This window comes from Macrobrachium nipponense, chromosome 15 (genome assembly GCF_015104395.2).
Source record: "Macrobrachium nipponense isolate FS-2020 chromosome 15, ASM1510439v2, whole genome shotgun sequence".
NCBI lineage: Eukaryota > Metazoa > Arthropoda > Malacostraca > Decapoda > Palaemonidae > Macrobrachium > Macrobrachium nipponense.
In genome coordinates this window covers 74,240,302-74,257,861 of record NC_087208.1, presented here as the reverse complement: position 1 = coordinate 74,257,861, position 17,560 = coordinate 74,240,302, and the positions used below count along the sequence as shown (strand labels likewise).

The 17,560-nt window shown below is 39.4% G+C and overlaps 1 protein-coding gene across 5 annotated transcripts in view; it reads right to left on the bottom strand.

Annotated features, from left to right (window-relative positions):
- The window catches only part of LOC135195057 (uncharacterized), a 153,326-nt gene that overhangs the window by 71,157 nt on the left and 64,609 nt on the right, over positions 1–17,560 (bottom strand). Inside the window, exon 3 of one of the 5 annotated variants that reach the window (XM_064221406.1) lies at positions 5,527–5,573. The exons of 2 other annotated variants lie outside the window; for them this stretch is intronic. The gene's annotated coding sequence lies outside the window, so the exon portion shown is untranslated. Of the gene's footprint in view, positions 1–1,932; positions 2,076–5,526; positions 5,574–17,560 lie in introns of those variants that run through there. 2 more of the 5 variants (XM_064221409.1, XM_064221407.1) reach the window with 2 other exon arrangements.

The window sequence follows — 17,560 nt, the reverse complement described above, 5'->3', positions numbered from 1 at the left end:
AGCATCAACTTTAAATTTCTTGGAAAGCATTTGAGGAAAGGGGAAGGTGAACACTCCTCAACATCCCCCCCCCCGCCCCAAACCATCTCCCTTCGCGAGTCAATCTCTCGCACGAACAGCATTTACACACAGGTGTTCAGAGCAGGTGTGAGCTAAGTACGAACAGACCCCAACCACACTCCCTCCCCTCCCCTCCTCTCCTCCCTCTCCCCAAGGAAAGAATGTATGAGAAAAAAAGAGGGAGGGTCGAAGGGGGGAAAGCCAGCTGCTGGGTCCTCCCTCTCCTACCCACTCTCCCCAACCCACCCTCAGCCATCACCAGCATACTTGTCCCGTGAAAGCAATGTGGATCAGCTGATTGTGTCAATGGGGAAGGAAGGGGGAACAGAAGTGGGGGGGAGGGGGTTAAATGAGCTCGATGCATCGTGTGGGGCTTCCCATTCCTCCATCTTTCTTCTCGAAACCGAGTCCCTCGGTGAAATGGTTTTAGAATTCCTCTTAGCAACCTTCCTGTCTGGCGATTTTAACAGATCTCGTCTAAGTTCAGTTAACAGCCCAGTATTGAATATTAGACATAATGGAGTTAACTTGCATCATGCCACGAATTCGGTTTCCGCATATCTTAAATATCAAAGCCTTCGTGGTCCGGGGAAGAGTAAATTCCCCACAACTAAAACCTGGTCCCAGATGAATCTGTAACCTATTTTTCAAATTGAATATATTAATGTTTCCTATGACCCTCTACTCCCAGAATACAAACACCCTTTACATCTAATTTTTTGTCTATTTTGTTTCTGCTTGTTATTTCAATTGCATTTTCTTGCACTTGGCACTTCCAACTTCCAAACAGACAAGCGTGACATAAATTCCTAGAATTTCCATTCCAAAACGCAACTACTATTTTGCTCGATGAACTCAGCACGAAACGCCACCAGAGGCAATACTTAGACGTGAGGGATGGCACACATTCGATTCGTCAATCTATCGCTTTAGTCGAATGGTAAGACCTTTCACCTTTACGTCAAGATTATTCCATCACTTTCACACTGGAAAGGATACTGATATTTGAAAATAATCGGAATGCACAGGAAAAATAATCATGATGGGAGCTTTTATTCATAGTAAATGAAATTTTATTGATCAAGGCACTCCTGTAACATTAAACATTTTCCTTGACGGTGTCCACACTGACCACATTCGTGTCTCAGCCCATCCTTGAACGTCACTCGACGCAGCCACAGAAGTAGTAGGTACCACACCACCCCTTCTGTAGCAGTTTTCAGGGTGTGGCGACATCGTCGTCGTCAGAAAGAAGCAACACCACCACCACCACCACCACAAGAGCACAAAGGGCGTCCTTGAAGAGGCGCCTCCCAAGCCCCATCATCAAGAACGAACTCACACACACACACACACATACCAGATGGGTGAACAGAAACAGCCAGATTAGACGATAAAGTCATGATGTGGGAGACAAAAGAGGTGTACGGATTTGCGTACGCAAACACCAAGTATAGGGAGCTCTTGCGCGCTAGGATATAGTAGCCGAAAAAATATTGCTGGAAGTCTGTCAGTGTTAATACTTCGAAGGAATGAAGAACCAATGGTTAGGGGAGAGAAGGGTTGTTTCGTCCACCTTCTTACGTGCATGTAGAAGGCATTATTATAGGCTTACCACGAGAGAGAGAGAGAGAGAGAGAGAGAGAGAGTGGAAGCTCCACTTGGTGAGGTTCTGGGCCTATACCAGCTACATCACCCCCCTAAACGCCCCACCTCGCACACAAACAGGGCTACCACCCCAGCCATAGACCCTCCAACAAAAATCGCACGCACTTTCACTCGCGATTTCGCCTCGTGAGCGCGCACGCAAGCATAATCCGTGCGTGGAAAACCTCGCAACGTTCTTCCGTGGGACACTCCACGCATAACTACCTTTTGTTTCACGGACTTGCGGCAGACTAGAGTATAAAAAGAGTGGACGGGGAGTAGACTCCGAGCAGCACTAGGCTGTCCTTACAGCGTGGAAAGCGAGACTGACTAGCGAGTGGCTTTGCTCGCTACACCTGCTATTTTCAGCCAGCCTCTTGCTCAGGGCGCATGCGCAATCCGAGCTGACTCAGGCTTCTAGCAGCCGCCACTGATGTATGTACTTGTACAGGCTCCTCACACGGGCAGACATAGCCCTTCGCAACACACACGCACGTACACACCAAAACCAACTCCTTGTTATTTTTTATTTCGCGTTTAGAGGACGAAGACAAGATTTCATATACAGCAAATGCCGTGGACGATGGACGTTTAATTGGTTTGTGACAATTCTTAACCGAGGTGACCATACTTTAAAACATTCAACCATTGTAGACCAACAAAACAGTGCAATAAGAAGTACGCTACTGGCGCCATGAGAAGGAACACCTCACGAGGAAGCGACACACAGTAGCCAGTACTCACTCAAGAACTTCACTGAACACTACAGAGAGAGAGAGAGAGAGAGAATCTGCACCAGGGAGGGGGAGATGGGAGGGAGGGGGAATTTATCGATCACGATTTAAAGCGGCACCGTTCCAGCTCCTGGCCCTACCATCATCCCCCTCCCGGCCTACCCAGCTCCTCGAGGAGGAGGTAGTCTAGTGGTAATGCTTGGCGCATTGCGAGACGTCGGAAGGTCCTCCTTAGGCTTGCTACGTCCCCCCCCTCTCTCTCTCTCATCTTTCTCTCTCTCTCTCTCTCTCTCTCTCTGGCATTGTTTTCTTTAATTATAATTCATCTTAAGAAATTCTATGTGATTAATCCTCCTTAACTTCAGGAATAAATGAAGTAACGATATTCACAAAACTTTTAATAACAGAGCAATATTATTTTAACAAACTATACTATAACATAATGCAATAGGGCGAGTCAGTAACGATGGCAATATTTACGCAATTACAGAAAATTACGCGTGTTGGCTCTGCACTTTCTCGAATAAGATTTTACGAAAGTCAAATTTTCATCGTGGTTGTACAATATCACTGTGCACACAATATATATATATATATATATATATATATATATATATATATTATATATATATATATACAAGCATTCTTTCGAAGTTTGAATTTCAAGTCAGTGGCCCCTACTGATATTAGATATATAAATATATAAATATATATATATCTATATATATATATATAGATATATATACACACAACACACAACAACACCCCACAAATATTTATATATATTATATTATATTCACAAAACTTGTGTGTACGTGTGTAGTACCATCCGGGCCTCCAACGGAGGGTGACGCAAGGGGCCTGTGTGAAATTCTGTCACCCGTGTCTTATCTGTGCTTATCTTCCGCAGATGTTCACTCACCTCCAGCCTCTCACCTCGTTGTTCTCTTCCAAGCATGTGTGGGTCTTTCTTCTTACTCTCCTGGCGCCCACAGGAGCCCATCTGACACAGAAAGTATTGAATTTTCCTTGGGGCGGCGCGATGGACACATACTAGTCATCCTCTTTCTGTACGATCTCACCTGTATGTCTTTTCCTTTACGGTATCACTTTTAGCTCCGACAAGCAACGTCATTCGTTTTTTTTATTAAACCGTGTTCTCAAATCTACAAAATCTGTTACATATAGGTACATTGTCATGCCATGATTCTTTTGAAGTGGAGTAGTCGGTACTGACGAAAACGTCTTCCACAATACTGGTATGCTTTAAGCTGTCAAATACTTAGTAATCCACGAATGCCTTCAGATGGGGATTTTTAACAACCATTTTTTTTTTTTTTTTTTTTTTTTTTTTGTTTTTTTTTTTTTTTTTTTTTTTTTTTTAGTGACCATTCAGCCAAGCAAGCTTTCCTTATAAAAATGAACTGACCATTTAACAAATGTCTTAAATGATCTCACGCATACGTCTGATGTATTACGTAATCCAAAATTGTAACTGTTCAGAAATTGAACTGCCTCCTCCTATCATGATCCAGGCAAGATCTTTTCCTCTTGTTCAGCACGTGTCATATTTGACCAAGATAAACTGCTTCTATTATTAATAAAAGCATTGTTCTAAGCTTTCCTTTCACGCTTGGTCCACGTCCAAACAGCAGCTCTTCATCACCTATTCACCATCATTTGAGCTGATCTTACTTCTCGATCAAAATCTTAGCTGCTCACTGGGAGCAGCGGGACAACTTTCAGCCTTGTAACTACAATAAACATTAAAATCTTTCCTCCGGGAATTTAACCCATTGGGGTTTTTCGTTTGTGTCAACTACATGCAAGACTACTTGACGCAAGAAATAGGGATATGAACCCTTTGAGAGCGGAAACGACCTGATTGCAGAAACTTGTTGTTTCGTATTACTGTTCTCCATGACCAGCTAAAATATACTGGACTTGAAGTCACAATGAATAATTCATGGCTTGCGAATTTTAACGCCTTTGCTCTTTATAATAAAAAAAACATAACATCAATACACACAAAATAAAAAATAATTAAATATTAATAAGGGATATGCCAGTGGAAATTGTACCAATGATAGAAACACTTGGCGCATCCCCAAGATCCCTGAAAAGGAACTTGGAAAAATTAGATGCCTCATTAGCTTCAGGACTTATGCAGAAGTGTGCGCTATTAGAAACACCGCACACAGTGAGTAAAGTGATGGACTCCTAAGGAGGCAACAGGATGCGACCTGGAACTCCACACTATAAAAACCACCCAGTCGAATAGGATGACTGAGACAGACGGAGAGAAAAAAACATATAATATTAATAATTATAATAAGTGAAACCTCATTCAAAACAATAAAGCAGATCACTTCAATGAGCCAGACAGACGCACTAGCGATATCAACAAATGAACAGACCAGTACTCAGTCCTAAAACACCTCCCTTACCTAATAACACTACTTCATGAAAAAACAAGCTCTGAAAATCAATCTATTGCACGTATCTACTCTCTCTCTCTCTCTCTCTCTCTCTCTCTCCCTCTCTCTCTCTCTCTCTCTCTCTCTCTCTCTCATACCAGTTATCTATAAGATAATATAATACGTCAACAACGTCTTGATATTCGTTCGAAGAAAGATTACATGATACAACAAATGCAGAATTACAGGCTCAATTTAAAAACTATATATATATATATATATATATATATATATATATATATATATATATATATATATATATATATATATCCATCCATCCAATGTACCATGAAGGAACACGTCCTTGAGAATATCCTTAAATCCACGGTAGACACGTAAGTGAAACATGAACTTGGAGCAAGTTCTTTCGTAGTATATTCTACGTTTTCAAGTTAACCCTTGTCCCAAGTCCGTTTTCTACCGTGGATTTAAGTATCAAGTAAAATCAATATATATTATATATATATATATATATATATATATATATATTTATTTATTTATCATAATGTTCATTCTGCAGTTATATGTGTGTGTGTGTTTATACCTATTTCACAAATGAAGCCACAATCCACTCAGCTGAATGCTAAGGTATGACAGGTCTCACTCACCAATGGATTCATCTGAAGGAAGAATCGTTTCAGCATCACCACCTCACCTGAAAAAGAAAAAAATAGTAAGTTGTAGAGTTCGAAACAATTCACTGAAACATAATGTAATGGAATCCCTCAGCCAGAGAACGACGCGATGGTTTGAAGGCTGATTAGATATAGCACAACAATATGAGTCACATTTATTATTAACTTCCACTGAGAAGTTGCCAAGCACAGCGAGATGCAAGTTCTGACGAACTCCTGGGGAGGGAAAAGAAGCCGGTGATGAATCCTAGAAAAAGAAAGAATGGAAGAAAATATGCACTGGAATCCATGAGGTCATTCAGCGCGAAAAGGAACCTGACGATCAGTGAGAAAGAAGGTCGGAAAGGATGAAAACCTCGAAGCAGTTGCACTATGAAACAATTGTTAGGAGAGGGTTAAGGACAGTAAGATGGAAGAAAGAGAATATGAAAGGAGGTACAGGATAAGGAACGAAAGTGGTTGCAGGTACTGGTCCGAAGGGACGCTGCAAAGAACCTTCAATAATACCCACAGTGTACCACGTGAGGTGCACTGACAGCACTACTCCCCTAAGGAGACTCCAAGAAAGAGCGATTGTCATGATGAAACAAACGAAGTGCGGAGACCACACTCACGGTTCAATGGTGTCAAGACCGAACAATTAAGATCCTGTGATGATCTCTATCTTGGAGCCACACAGTTCAAGGTCTCCCGTCTAGTCTATTGCACCTCTGCTCTACACATCACTAATAACAACAGATTATCTCTCTCTCTCTCTCTCTCTCTCTCTCTCTCTCTCTCTCTCCTCTCTCACTCACACAACACAATATAAATATAGCACATGTATCATACATATATATATATATATATATCTATATATATATATATATATAGAAGCTTCTCTTAAAGTGAAGGCAAAGCTGCATTCCACTCTTACAGCATCAAGACAGAGGTGAAGGAATGAATGAACGATCGTCCGAGAAGAACCCGACTCCCATAATATTCGGTGCACGAAAAGGGAAATCACAAAGAAGACGCGTACCATAAAAAGAAGAGAAAGGGAAGAGAGGAATTAGCGTCTTCATCGATGTGGAAACGCACTGTATGTTGTCGAGACGAGACGACGCGGGACTCGGCTCGAACAGCAATCAGCATCCTAACGTGAAGACTTGGCGAAGTCTGGTGTTCACTGGTAGTGAGTAACTTCAGATTGTTGTTCACTTGATTTTAAATGACGTTCATATTCATCACTTCCGTATTCGTCTCTTGGCCATTCTCAATCTTGCTCTCTTTCACTTTTATTTCACTGCTTGATTTCCCCACCTTACTTATTCTTTCTTACTAATACTTCAGCACTGCGTTTCATCCCTGTTACAGCCAGTCTGGCGCTCTTTACACACAATATTCTTAATCTCTATATACTTCCGTCAATTCTCTTTGCCCATTCCTACTCATACTTTCTTATTACATCATATTCTTACTCTGCATTTCAAGTACTTTCGTTTTCTTCTACTCCGAAGTGCAGGTCTCTTGGCACCCATTTTTTATAATGCAAAACTTTTCTGGCCTCTCTTCCTCTTCTTCACACAATGCGATCTTCCTTTAAACTTCGTCCCCCCAACCCCCTTACCACTGGGATACACGGAAACAAAGCCACGAAAACGAGACTTCCTGTATCAACTGAGTTAGCTAATACAGGTTCCACCGTACCAGCCATAACCCCCCTCCCCCAAAACACCGAGGTAAGCAGTACTGAACAGGTGAGGTGGAGGGGGGGGGGGATACGGTGAAGGGGCGGAGGGACTGACTTGACGTCCTTGGCTTACAAATGCCCCTTCACGTTCTCCCCTAGCGCCGCCCCCTACACCCCCCCTCCCGCCTCCTACACTGATGAGACAGTCTGATCACAGCCCCTGAGATGAGAGAGAGAGAGAGAGAGAGAGAGAGAGAGATCTAGCATCAGTCTTACTCCTAGAGACGTCCACGACAGGTCAACTTGACACGTTTCCTGTTTCTAAAAAGGGATCAGGATGGAAGCCCAGTTCCGCGAGTCAGCTGCAGTCACATGCCCACAATGATAAAGTAGCAGCTCAACCTGAGGGAGGCAGCTACACACAACAGCAGCAGCGATTCAGTTCCTGGTGCTGACCATTACCCGGGCCCAGAATCTAGATTTCATAGGAGAGCTTTTAATGTCACTAGTCCTGAAAAAAAAAAAAAAAAAAAAAAAAAAAGACGCCAGCTATTTAAAACTTCTTCTTGGCACGCTTGTTCGTTAGAGAATAACACCAGATCAGAATATTGCCTGGATGATATATCAATATATCAATGAATGCCGATTTCACTTTTCCTTGGAAATAACTTAAGACCTATATCTAGGTGCATCTGACCAGAAAGACTCGAACTATGGGATATCATCTGACTTCGACGAGGCACCGACTGATTCCTGTCGAATACGGGTTCTCTACCGAAAATACTAATCACCACACATCTCTACAGTGATAGCCGATTCCAACATTGTGACACTTGGCTAAATGTGGAGTTTTGTTCATTAAACAGGCGACAAAGCCATACTCAAAGGAGTTCACAATTAACGAGTTTTACAAAATTGGAATCAGATATCATGGCTGAATTCAACACGAATATCTTAAGCCAAGTCGAAATTTCTCTTAATTGTTGAATAGATAAGTGGGCTCGCAATCACTATCTCTAAATCAAAATGCACAAGTTCGAAAAATGACTGGCCATGCCCACCAATCAATTATAATTCCCAAGGTTAGGTGAATTCGATACTATGTCATGTGTGGGCTTCATATTTGGATATGTGCGGGCTCATATACGGATATAAAAAAAAAAGACATGAGTGTATGTGTAAGTATACTCATCTTTTAGGTGTGTCGGATTCTATCTGTCAGTTATACGAATCTTCTTGTTTTGTCTTTTTCCTCAAGTATGTCAGTTCATCTGCTTAGTAAAGGACGTTCGAACGTCGAAAGGTCTCGCGGATACTCCGTTGTTTATTTTCCTTCGTGGCATATATCTTTATGGATTTATCACGTTCCTTACTTTCGTGATTCAGTTACACACACACACACACACACACACACACACACACATCACATATAAGTCATATCACATTTCCGTGATTCATATACATATATCGAGCTACAATGTCCTTTAATATCTAATTCGCTCTACCTCGGAATTAATATATTTTCATATATGCTTAACCGAAGGGGAATTTTTTCTCGATAATAGACTTGCCTGGACCAGGGCGCGAACCTATGATCCTTACAAATCCAGGAACGTCAGTGAAGCTTTATCCTACTACACCACCGCGAGAGGTTAAAAGTTCATGTCGCCTCTCACCCTCATATACCTTTCGCGCGCAGGTAATTAGTTGGTTTGGAGACAGCATGAACCCACCTCGACTCCGGTAGTGTTTGTAGTGCTTTTGACAGCACGTAGCCAATCTATAAGTCATATCACATTTCCGTGATTCATATACATATATCGAGCTACAAATTCCCCTTCGGTTAAGCATATATGAAAATATATTAATTCCGAGGTAGAGCGAATTAGAATATTAAAGGACATTGTAGCTCGATACACACACACACACACACACACACACACACACATATATATATATATATATATGATATATATATATTAATATATATATATATATATACATATATATATAAATAAAATAAATTAACTTGATCACGAAGTATAAGGTCGATTTCACTCTACAGAAACGAGGAAACGCCTGAGGGCAGCCACACGTTGGAGGATGCACACGCGGTCAACAGACGATTCATCCAGAAAACAATACATTTTGAAAAAAAATATATAAATATATCGAGCAAGAGAGAGAGGGAGAGAGAATTATCGAGCAAGAGAGAGAGAAATAATAACTATATACATGTGGGACTAATTTATTAGTAAGTAATGTGTAAGCTATTGAAGAATGATAATAGCTTACACATTACTAAAGCTGATAAATCCAATAGTTTAGTAGTTCTGGACAAAACTGACTACATATCACGCATGCATACTTTACTAGAAGACGAAATAACTTACAAAAAACTCGCAAAAAATCCGTTGGACCAAGTAATAAAAAACTTTAATATCAATACCAAACAAATTCTTAAAGATAAAAAAGAACTCTTGTGTAAGTTAACTGTAAAGTGTCCCTCATTACCTTATTTATATGGCCTAGTCAAAACTCATAAGGAAAACAAACCTATGCACCCAATTATTAGTGGTGTAGGATCAATTGTTTATAAACTATCTAAATATCTTCCTAAATTGTTATCTCCGCTACTAGGAACTGTATCTAATTCACACATCCGGAATTCTCTTGATCTTGTGGAAAAATTAAATAACATTGTACTAAACCCTAGTGATATCTTAGTCAGTTTTGATGTATGTTCCTTGTTTACAAAAGTCCCTATTGACTCTGTGCTAGAATATTTAAGTAATGAACTTGTACTGCATGAATTGCCTATGTCCGTTAGTCACATAATTTCAATGATTATGTATTTGTGATTGCAGATTTATTCTTAATGGAGAATATTACCAACAAATATTTGGTATGGCCATGGGTAACCCTTTATCACCTCTCCTTTCAAACTTATATATGGAATTTTTTGAAAGACAACACCTCCCGAATATCACACTTGTCCCCTTAAAATGGTACAGATATGTAGATGACATCTTAGTAGTCTTACCTGTTGGTATCGATGCAAATGATTTATTGTCTAAATTGAATAATTTAGTGCCATCAATAAAATTCACTGTTGAAATTGAAAATAACAATGTCATCCCTTTCCTAGATGTATTAATACATAGAGAATCATTCCAATGTAAATTCAGTATTTATAGAAAACCCACAAATAATTTAACATATGTACATTTTTATTCTGGCCACCATCTTAATATTAAAATTTCAATTTTTTCTTCTATTTTCCTACGTGCTTTGCGTATCACGAGTCCACAGTATCTTGACCAAGAAATAGAATAGGAAACGATCTCTGCTACCCACCTCATTTAACTGATTTATGTTATCAAAAAGGTCACAAAAAGTTTTATAGTGTTGCTATTAATGAAAAAGAAATGCCTAAAAATGTACTTAGGTTACATTTACTTAGAAACCATAAAATCAATATTTAAATCGTTTAATGTTAATGTAGTGTTCTCTTTTAACAATACCATTAAAGATATGCTAATTAAGAATAGTCCCGTAAGAAATAACATAATTTACAAAATTCCTTGTAAGGATTGCCCATCGTTTTACGTTGGTCAGTCAAGTAAAAATTTATGTGTACGTATTAAGCAGCATATGTATTCAGTTAGAACAGCCCAGACTTCAAATGCGCTGTTTATCCATCTGAGTGAAAAATCTCAATGTATTAATTGGGGTGATACCTCGGTAATTGCTAGATCTAATGATTATGTTTCAAGAAATGTACTGGAATCAGCAATTATACAAATCACTAATAAAAACAACCTAAATCTTAGTCTGGGAATGTACCATTTGGACCCGTATATTTGTAAAATGTTTATGAAGGACCTTAAAATAAATGAACTACTAATAAATTAGTTCCACATGTATATAGTTGCTCGATATTCTCTCTCCCTCTCTCTCTTGCTCGATATATTTATTTTTTTTTCTCGTATTTTCATTTATAATTTTTTAGGAACATTTTTGTAAATTTCATGATGATAAGTTGTATATACCTCCTTTTTTTTCTTTTCAAAACGTATTGTTTTCTGGATGAATCGTCTGCTGACTGCGTGTGTATCCTCCAAGGTGTGGCTGCCCTCAGGCGTTTCCTCGTTTCTGTAGAGTGAAATCGACCTTATTGCTAATTTTGTAGTGTCAGTTTGGATATTAAGCCTACCTTGACTATGATTTTCCTTTGTAAGATCAGTTGTGCTTGAGTAAAGGGTCGAACTAGACCGAAAGTGCTTGGCTATCTCGCTTTTCATTTTTTTTTTCCTTCGTGGCAAAAACCTTTATATATATATGTATGTGTGTGTGTATATATATATATATATATATATATATATATATATATATATATATATATATATATATTTAAAACGCCCAAAATCCTTGTACGAATCGACTAATTGCTACTTGAATGCAAATCATTACTTTGAGAGTAAAATGCCAATCGGCGCTGTGAGACATGGTGAGGTGAGGACTCTTTCAAAGGTCACTGTGATTTGCAGAATTCGTTCCAAATTCCTTGAGAATCAACCACAGATAAAGCTTATTCAAGTGCATAACAACGCCCAGCCACTAAGGCTTCGAAGGCATTGTAACAAGTTCTGAAACTTCTCGGTCTGCTGCATTTCTCTATTTCTAACAGAGAGAGAGAGAGAGAGAGAGAGAGAGAGAGAGAGAGAGAGAGAGAGAGAGAGAGAGAGAGAGAGAGAGAGAATTTCGTCGTACTTTAAAAATTGCATTCTTAATAGCCAAAAACAAATTTCCGTGATTCGGTCAACAATCCAGTCAGGCTGAAGAAACCTCCATCTTTTTGAAGCCTCTACTTGACACGACCCTCATCTCCCTCGAGACCGATTTCAGTTCTCGGAAAATGAATTTCATTACAATTCTCATTCCAATTAACATTCGCACTAAAATAAAATCACAAAGATTCCCATTCTCTAAACTGGAGTCCTAATTCTCATCCTCGACATCAAAATCACAATTTTCATCCTCAAAATAAAAAATCACAAAATGTTCATTCTCGATATTAAAACCCTAACAGTTTCCATTCAGCCAAATAATGTTTAGCAATTTCTATATTGTCAATTAATATCATAAGTTCCATTCTGTCGAATAAAATCCTAACAAATTTAATTCCAACTAAATTCCTAACAAATTTTATTCTGCCAATTCAAATCCTACCAGCTTCTATTCTGTCCCTTAATATCCCCATTCTCCTCCTCCCAAAGAGAATCACAACAATTGTCACATACTCTTCTGTGGACACAATTATTCCCTTTCTTACACCGAATGTAGCATCACAATTTCTTCTCGAATTAAAAACTGCATCAACTTTCACTCTTCAATGACATCAGCATCCACTTCAATTCAAATATGAATACCAACTCCTACTTTACCGAAATATTCTTACTGAAAAATAATGATCCCTTTGTCAACATAAATCTACCTCACAGAATCTTTTATTAAAATCACATAAATTCCTAATTTTTACAGTGCTTCGAATTATTCACACTTACAACTCACTCACAGCTTCTGAACTTTAAAAATTGGTAATTTGCTTTTAAAATCCAGTCAACTCAGTTTCGCCTGACATTCACATGTCACATTTCATATTTGAAATTCCTTTGAATCCCACACTTGTAAATTGCACTGTCATTTTTCGAGTTTTAAATGGGATCTATTCACCCTCAAGGAAAAGTAATCTAATCGAGAATATTATTATTAACAATAATAATAATAATAATAATATAATAATAATAATAATAATAATAATAATAATAATACCAAAAACTATATACTTCAGACACTGCAACGATTCTCGTTCCTCATGATCAACTCTCAGTTCTTATACATACATATAATAAAAAGAGCACAATTAATATAAGAACCAGACGACGACGACTATTGCCTACGGAAGAGGGAGGATTACTGAGAGTTGAAGAGGACAGACACAGTTCGTTTCCATCTCCTCAATAGGAATCGAATTCCGGCTAAAGACACCATGAGATCATTTAAATAGACGTTCGGAGTAAGAGAGAGAGAGAGAGAATTCCGGCTAAGACACCATGAGATCATTTAAATAGACGTTCGAAGTAAGAGAGAGAGAGAGAATTCCGGCTAAAGACACCATGAGATCATTTAAATAGACGTTCGAAGTAAACCCGGCTACGCAGAGACAGAGACTGACACCAGTAAAGGCAACATGAACCGAATAAGATTCCTCTGTATTTCTTTCCTAAAAAAAGTTTGACAAGAGGAAGTGGCTACGTCATGTGTCGCAAGGGGTTTCAACATTCCACTGTGAAATACGTCAGAGGGCACCCCACAGAGACATGCACACGAAATGAATGTAAATTCATTGTAGGAAAGGTCTGGGTCAGGGGGTGTTCCAAAACCAAGGGCTACGTCAGTAACAAAACAAGTGTCACTCTTATCAAAATCTATGTTATCCTCTACACTGTTGGTTTTTCTAACCTCACTACGACCAACTGCAATCCTCGTTTGCCTCCTCAAGTCTACAACAAGTTTTATTTATATAAGAAGGACATACCACCAGAGATTCGTTATCTCCCAGCAGAAGAGACTTTCTTCGACCACTTTCCCTTCCTTCTCTCCCAACACAGATCAAGCAATAAAATAAGAGAAAACGAAGAAACGGGAAGTTCGCTCATCAGGAATCGCATTAACATGCACAAGGTTTCGTCAGCCCGACAACACCACTACGCAAAAGGTTTAAAAACGATAAGCAATCAAACGAGTTTCTCTGAAGAGGAAGATATCACCCAAGGCCAAACACCACCCTATCGCATCCCCCCCCCCCCTCCCCCCCCCCTCACCTCCTCCCTACCAAATAAAATGCGTTTTGATTCGCTTCACTTCCTTGTTAGGTCAATGGGCTTCTCACTCGCGGTGGAGCTACTACTACTACTGCTAATAATAATAATAATAATAATAATAATAATAATAACCTGAAAGAATTAACATGTGCACCCTGACCAAACCAGAGACCAGGGCTCCATATACCCACCATGTCTAAACGAAAGGGAACGTAGTATTGCCAACAATGGGTGCTAGATGGAGAGCACAAGAAGGACGAAGTGGATGGAGTCTGCAGATCCCAAACGGCACTGCAAAACGACGGGGGAGGCCACAACCCATCCGGTCCTCCCAAACTCCTTGTGAATACACAGGTTACTGTTAGTCTTCGAAGAGGGAGGGAGGGAGCACCAAACTGCTCAGCATGTTCCTCAACGTCCATTTTGGGACACGACCAACAGCCCATTCGCCTCCTGACCCCGGAAGACTCTTGGAAACTCTTCCTGTTGTCCACAAAACAAGCGGCCAGCAGCAGTGTCTCTCTAGTCGGGGATGACTGGGAGGGGAGTGCATATGGTCGAAGATTTCATGGTCTGTGATTTTATTTTGTTATGTAACAACCAGTTTCATTTCCCTGATAAAAACACGTAGTAGGAAACGTGTGCATCGCACATTATTTTTTCGCATGGTGGATGATTATGATTACCAGTCTCTAAAGAACTAAGTCGTCACAAATCATAAAAAGGAGCAGGTCTAAATCCTGGCCGGGAAGAGAGGCGCCTTATCAAATCAAAATGAATTTTTGGAAGTCAAAGAGAATAAGTTATTCGCAATGTTTATTGAATTATATGCGATAGAAATAGTTTAATACTTGTGAATATATATATATATATATATATATATATATATATATATATATATATATATATATATATATTATATATCACACACACATACATATAATATATATACACACACATACGTACACACTCACTCTCTCTCCAGAAGGGATAGCCTTCAATGCAGACGTCGGTTTTATATTAGCATCGTTTTCTTAATGCAACATTGCACGGACGCCTGCAGGCATCTAACATGTCTATTTATATACTTGCCCTAAATGTGATCTAGGAAAACATATCGGGTGATTTTCGTACCGACTTTTCCAGCATCCGTGACAATGCAGAGAGAAGTAGGAGTAATATTGAATATAAACACTTCAAAATTCTTACAAAGGTGGTCTTCTGTGCGGACTTCTAATAGCTCTTTATGACGAGGCGTGATGCGACCTCCAGCTTACTCGGGACGCGTGCAAGGTACTCCCTCACGCATAAGTTGCCAACATTACATTCCTAACTTAATGTGACGTGGACTTCGAAATGATAACCCATACTTAGTACCACTACTTTTACCAACAAAAGGATCAAATAGAAAAAAAACAAATTTAACGCGTTCATATATCTCAGTTACAAGTGGAAACGCAAAATAAGTGAACAGAAGCATGGCCAAATTAAGTAAACCAAACAAATCAAAAATGCTCAAATCAACGGTCAAATAGAGCCTTGTTTCTCCAACGAAATTTAAAATAAATACGCTATATTATTATTAGAAGTAATTTCTCTGTACTGTTTAACAAGCACATTATTCATTTTTTACATTTTCATTCTTATATACAAAAATTCTTGTATCTTAATCTTAACGTTAACCACTTTTTTTCAGATCTTTTTAGGCTCGTCCATAGGCCATTCCTACCCCCTCAACAACAAGGTAGTTTGGAGGCTTACTCACCGGGTAAGCAAAAATGATTGTTCCGAAACTGAACGGCCAATACAACCTCCGCCCCTCTAGACCTAGAGGTGCCAAAGGACAGACAGCCTTTCGGTAATCGGTATTCCTGTCACTGGTCCTCTTCCTTCCTCTACTGGAAATGATACTCGAGTTGCTTAAGAGTTCTTTTGATTTGTATTGCAATTGTGTATTCATTAATGGGTATTTTCCTTGCTCTTATATATCTATAAAAGAATCGTAAGGGAAGCAGACCCGACCAACATCCAGGTTGAAGAGGTAAAATCACGCAAACATACGGCCACGTTTCCATAAACACAAGCAGGAAGACACAAAGGCACATTCAGCAAACATTAAGTGTACATCTATACTCTGTTTTTTCCATCTGTCCATCCGCCTGTGGTGTTTTCGCATGGTAACACTGCGTCTCGGGCTTTAAATAGTTACGCTATGTGTAAGTTTTAGGTAAATAAAAGGATATCTGGGTGTGCATTTGCAACTGAAAAGTGTTTTCATAATTTACTGTATGCGAATTACACCGTTAATATTCGAAAGAGGATATTATTCAAAGCCCGGGACGCAGTGTTACCATGCGCAAACACCACAGGCGGATGGACAGATGGAAAAAAACAGAGTATATATAGTTAGAAACACGCCATTACGTCGCACTAACTATTGCATTATAAAAATACAACACAACACCCGTGGCTGCACATAGGCACAGAAACAGGAAAACCTCCACAAGAGAGCTAACAAACAAACAAACACGGAATAACACAACGCAAAACAACTGCGCACAACAGCCAATGGAGTATTCGCAAACGAAATGGCTCTCTTATGAGCCTGGCACACGAAGATATCTAAAGGACATGAAACGGCAGATAAAACGGTAACAGCTACAGCACTACTACGGCCAATAATAATGATGATAATAATAATAATAATGATTCATGAGAGGGAAATAGAGAGTAAAATCCATAAGATTTTTGTAGTGTCTAAACATTCAAGCTAGTATCAGGTATCAGGTATTTTAGGACTTCGAAACTGTCCCAGGCATCGTAAAAAAGAAGACTTCAAAGGTGAAGGCAAAATCTGACTGGACCCCAAAACTTCCCTCTCCGTCCTTCTCTCGACAGCTGCTTTTCAAAAGTCCACCAGCACGGGGACCAAAGACTAAGTCTTTTATGGGATGAGTCCAAAACCAGACTAAGGCAATCTTATACACCTATTAACCTTCACTTACCGAGGAGTTTTTCCTAAGAAACAGCTACGACAGACTACAATGCTGCTGTCCTTTTCCTACGAGGGAGCAAAAAATGACAAGAGCCCTTGATGAACATGGCGTCCTTGGACATCACATGTTCAGAGAACCATGTTTTCGTGCGAAAAATGCTACAGGCACATTAACTGTACACTCATTTAACAGGGCTCCCAATCTTCGACTTCCCTCGTCCTTAGAAAAGGGTCTTACTGGGATCCCTTTACAAATAAAATCTCTCTCTCTCTCTCTCTCTCTCTCTCTCTCTCTCTCTCTCTCTCTCTCTCTCTCTATACACACACACACACACAATATATATATATTTATAATAGAAAATATCAGTAAATGCACCTGATTTCAGTATATAAGTGAATACCACGAGAAAATGACAGTCAGAAGTTCAGTACCCAACGTTCTCAGGTGTTTAT